This window comes from Lepisma saccharinum, chromosome 25, assembly GCF_977018435.1.
Source record: "Lepisma saccharinum chromosome 25, izLepSacc3.1, whole genome shotgun sequence".
NCBI lineage: Eukaryota > Metazoa > Arthropoda > Insecta > Zygentoma > Lepismatidae > Lepisma > Lepisma saccharinum.
In genome coordinates this window covers 3,620,143-3,626,142 of record NC_139253.1, presented here as the reverse complement: position 1 = coordinate 3,626,142, position 6,000 = coordinate 3,620,143, and positions in this window count along the sequence as shown.

Genomic DNA, 6,000 nt, shown 5'->3' with positions numbered 1-6,000 from the left:
ATACTTTAATAAGCACATTGACAAGCTGAAAACTTAAGCATAAGACATTTTTTTATGCATGCTAGGCAATGTGAACTCCCAGTACCGGTATTCATATCTTTGTTCTGTTCATGAAAGCTTTTTCCACACAGGCAGTTTCAGTATCAGAGATGGCATGCAGTCTTCCAGATTGTCCAAGGGGATGTGGTGGAGAAAGAACTTGCAGAATATTTTGCAAAAATATCACACACTGATGTTCTTCTTGCCTAATTCTATCAGGAAATTTATAGCCCTTTGCAGGTCCACGTGGCAGCATGAAATTTACATGCACTTCCTGTATCTCAAAGTCCACTTTAGTTGCTTCTGCAACCCACCAACAGTCATCATATATAACAGCCAAAAACGTTCCCACTTTGATGTCGTGAATTCCACAATACTGCATAACATGTGAGCTGTTTCCCATAGTAACAGTCACTTTTTGTTTCTCATGCTGGGCAGTTCTTGCAATGGAAACTACAATATTATTTCCGGTTCCCTCTGCATGCCACACATGGCTTTTTTGAATCATTCGCACTGCCTGCACATGTACCCACTCTTTGTGTTTCTCATCACGGAATGTTTGAATCTCTGCAGATGGAATGTAAATCAGTGTAACAGCTGATGTATATGTCTGAACAACAGTCTGAAATTCCTCTGCAGTCTGAATGCACTTAATATGCCCTGATGATAAATTATGCCGTGTAGCAAGGTGCTTAACTGAACCTCCAACACCGTCACATGCTGATTTTCCATGCCCAGTGGCTGTGAAAATCCATTTCTTGCTTGGATATTGGAGTGATCCAAGTTCATGCAGTTGATAACGATTTTTGAAGTGACTTGCAGCCCCATCTGATATAACTGTTAGTGATGAAATTGCACTGCCATTCTCACTAATACAGGTAATGATTTTCTTAACAGCTAGAAGAGCATGCGTTTCATCGCTTACAATGGCAAAACTTCTTGTACAATCTCCCTTATACGCTACTGCAGTGAATATAGACACCTGGTCGTTTTTCCAGTGGTAGCTTTGTATCTCATCTCGTAGAAGAACTGTCCAGTTTTCAGCGAAATCAACATGAAGCACCAAGTGTTGACTTTCTACTTGTGCTCTTATCTTTTCTTCTGCCACTGCTTTTCTTTGAATGTCTTTCACATGCAAGTGTGAGACAGCTTTGACTGTCCATTTAGCAATTTCACTAATGAACAGATATACTGGAACTGTCTTTTTAATAAGGTCCCCATTCTCCCAGAGTGCAAAAGATATTTCCTCACTGTCTTCTTCTTCATCAGTTAATCCCAGAGACTCTAAACTGATTCCATCACTCCTGGGACATTCACCACATTCGCCAAGAAGACAGGAATCTGTTGGTGGAGAACACACCACAAGCCTTTGTAGGTGATACATTAATTCACTCATATTGGTGGGTAAAAAACTGCTGTTGTTTTTCACTGCTATAGAACAAAGATCGAAATTGGCACAGTATATGCAGACACATACTTGCCGTGCAGGATGAGGAATAACCCATCTGGGCCGTAGAGAATAAAACTTGGAACGGCCTACTTTAACATCAGGGTGGTCTTTGGTAAATTTGCGGTAAACCTCTTGAACAGTCCTAGATAAATAACGTTTTGGTTTTAGAAGTTTCACACCATTTTCTCGTATTGCAATCACATCTTTTGCATTTGGACTTTGAACAGAACAGTCGACATCATCACTCAGAAAGTAGCTTCTTACTAAATCAATACTTGCAAATGGGAGTGGGTGTCCTTGGTAGGGATCTGGTGTGTGGTACACTCCTTTCATTTTCCTAATTTGCCGTGATTTGTCGATCATGTGTTTTTTTGTCTCTGGTATTGTGCTTAGTAGTTGGTTTTTTGATATTCCTGTTGGCACAACTGTCAGTAGCCGCACTTTTTCATGATACGAATTGCATGAAGCAAAAGAATCACTGATCGTGTGGCACCATTCTGCACATTGACCACATTCTTCTGATTCAGACTCATTGGCTTTAGTTGACACAATATTGATATCATAGATTTTCGATAACTTGGAACCTGTACTAGTCTCAAATTCTGTTGCCAGCTGCTGACGTTTCCTGCTTACGTAGGCTTTTCTTCTGTCTGGTCTCACAAGAAGAGGTGTTTTTAAGGGACTAACATTCATTTCAAGGTTAGATATGGTTGCATTCAATGTATCTGTGTCTTCCTGTTTTGCATTGTACAGATTATCATCATGAAACACTCGAAATTCTCTTCCCAAAGTAACACTTCCTTCTTCAAACACTGAACCTTCAGAAGATTCTACACATACTCCATCTTCCTGAACAATGACATCAGTCCGCACAGAATACATGTCAGAGTATCGACGGTAACAGTTAAAACAAACTAAAGTATCATGATTAATGTCCTCACGTTTAAAATCAGTTCTCAGCAACACTGACATATGTTCAAGTTGCCTGAACTTCCAAATCTTGCTTTGATACACACATTTTTTATGCCTATTCTCAAAGTCAGGACATTTTATTCTTTTCTCAGAAAACACTGCTTTTCCACTTGTAGACATCTTCCAAACGACTCAAAACTCAAGGTCAGAAGGAAGTAACAGCAATTTGTCACAAACAAAAAGAAACAAATGAACATGTGAATATGAAAAACAAATTACTTCTAGTATGTTCTATAAATAAGAAATGTTGAGTGTGATCAGCAATATGATAATATAAACCAATTACATGAATTGTTTGGTTATGGACTCTTATGATGTATATGTCTTGATTGTTTTGCATTTAAAATTTGTATATTGTTTACCAATAATAGCCTGATGAAATAAAGTTTGTCTCCTTCAATATTAAGATTGCGTTTAAGTTTTCAGCTTGTCAATATGCTTATTAAAATATTGTGTAAAACTACAACCAGGCATATACACCCCGTGAAATTTATATATGTTCAACTTGAGGTATTGCTGTAACTGTCCTGAAATTTTGCAAATTTTTGAGGGTGGCTTTTTCGAGATTTTGGGGGTCCAAAAGGGGGCTAATTTTTTTTAATTTCATTCATAGCACACCCAAAAAGCTGCATATAAAGTTCGTTGAATATGCATTTGAAAAGGCTTTCAATAAACTTAGATAAAAAAAACAGAATCCAAATATCTTTAATAGTTCCTGAGAAACAGCCGTTTACAATTTTTGGCGCCAAAACTCGTGAAAATTTGGTCCCAAACTTTGAGGCAGCCTAAGTCAACAATTTTTTTTTTTTTTTTGCGAAACAAAAAAATATGTGTCTCATCATTTTGTATCTAGAATAATATATTTCAGTTTCATGGATATCTGTGACATCACCCGGACAGATTTTCTCAAATCTGCCTGAATTGAAATGGATTTGGCCCATACAATGTATCTGCTCCTAAAAGAATGTCATCAATAAATGATACCACTCCATCAATACCACCAAGTATTGTGTCCATGGCTCTTTGAAATACTTGAGAACTTATTTTAGTTCCAAATGGTAAACGTTTATATGCATACAAATGACCTTCATTTACAATGGTAAGAACACGTTGAGACTTTTCTTTGACTAACAATTGATGAAAAGCTGAACGTAGATCAATCTTCGTATACCACTTATGTGAACCTAACTTATGATAAAGCTCGTCAAAAGTTGGAAGTGGATATTGTAAAGTATCTACATTTGGATTTACAGTTTTGCTATAGTCAGCACATACACAAATACTTCCATCTGCTTTTCGCACAGGAACTACAGGACTACTCCAATCAGAACTTTCTATTTCTTCTAAGATTCCTTGCTGGCACAAATCTTTTATTGCCTTGCCTACTTCATCACGCATAAAGTAAGGTAGATTGTAACCTTTCCTCTTCACAGGTACAAATACAGGCTTCAATGGAATTCTAACATTAATATTTCTTATAGGTTCTGAAATGTCATTATTGAACAAAATTTTAAATTTTACTAAAATATCAGATTTCAACTTCGCTGATTCCCCATTCAATGTGTCTGTGTACAAGCTCCTTGTAATACTATTCCAAAATATTTTGTCCATTTGCCCTTGTATAGTATCAATTACCAAACTTCTTCTCCAATCGCCAAAGAGAATACGCAATCCTGCTCGACCAAGTATAGGTTTTAAACCATTTAAATCTCCTACTATAAACGGCATTTCATAACTCAGTGAGTTATACTTTACAGGTAAGGAAATTTGACCCTCAAACTTCAACTTTTCTCCTGTGATAGTACCATAGCAATTTTTGAGTGGATTCAACCGTAAAACGTCGCTGCTTTTCCATACACTACTCTTAGGTAGAATATTAGCATAACTTCCTGTATCCACTATGAATTTAACTGGTTCATTGCAGATATATAGCTGAACATGTAAGGGTTGAATCTCATTGCATAATAACTCAACATGCTTGCTACTTTCTTCACTTTTAAGCTGTACAGTATTTATTACATTTATACTGAATATATTGTGCTGACTTCCAAGCCCTTGAAGTGTAGTTAGGTTGTTTCTGATGCATGAAATCTGCCTTCTTCCCAGATGATCTTTTATCTACATCTTTTATTTCATTCTTGTATCTACAAACATTAGAAAGATGATTTATCTTGTCACAAAATCTGCAAGCTTTCCCCATAGCTGGACAACCTTCAGCTCCATGTTTTGTTTTCGAACCACATCTATAGCAAATCCAGTTAACATTCCTTGGACTGTCCTGTTGCAATTGTCCTTTATAACATTTCTTTACCTCTAATTTGCTCTTGTACATACTTCTTGGTGTGTATGTGTTAACCTTGTGGATATTTGAGTCTTGCTGAATATGGCTACCAAATCTGTCTAGTACTTCATGATTCCTAATGTAGTCACAAACATCTTTGTACGTCTTTGGAGTCTCCATAATTAACTTCCTTTTTAATGTACCTTCCTCAAGTCCAAAAATGGTTTGCTGCTTTAATTCTTCATCAAAATCTTCTGGCTTAAACCCACATGTTAATGACAACTTTTTAATTCGTGATATGTAGTCAACCATTGATTCACCATGCTCTTTTTTAGCACTTTTAAATTTATATATCTCAAGCAACTTGTTTGTTTTAGGTTCATAAATATCAACAAGTTGTCAGCAAAACTTCGACAGGAAAACTACTAGGATCATTTGGAGCTAATTTAATATACAATGCCTCATACGCATTATTTCCAATCACTGATAACAATAAATGAACCTTTTTATCTTCTTTAACTTCTTGTGCTTTTAAAAATGAATCAAATCTTCGTACATAAGCTTTAATATTACTTCCTACCTCATAGGATTCGAAGAATGGCAACGTATTCATTTTTCAAACTTCTTACAGTAGATTTGAATCTTCTATTCAACTACAATAATCTTATTAATTGTTAAACTCACAAATGTATCCCATCCATCGTCGCCACTTATCTTGTATTGATTCGAAGAACTTATTGAATGAAACACTTGGGTTCGAACATTTTTATATTAACTCCATTACACATGTATAACAAAATCAACAAGTAACTATAACAACAATATATATATCATTTGAAATTTATGGCTGTTTCAGCCCATAGCTTCATAACTAAACTTCCACTAATATATAACACACTGAATATAGATTTGCGAATCGTCAGCATACTGATGGTAGTGGCAATATTGGACAGCGCGGTCGAAATCAGCTACGTAAATCATGTATAGTAGTGGACCTAATATACTTCCTTGAGGGACGCCTTGTTGAACAACTAACCATTTAGAGTATGTGACTTCCGGTTCCCGATATTTCACACGTTGTTTCTTGTTGCCGAGATATGATCGAAACCAATTTAACGCGTTTCCGGTAACGCCATAGTGATACAGTTTGGCCAATAGCAATTCATGATTGATCGAGTCGAACGCTCTTGAATAGTCCAACAAGACTAAAAGTGTAACTTCATTTTCATCTATTCCTTTACTTACATTGTCTACGATA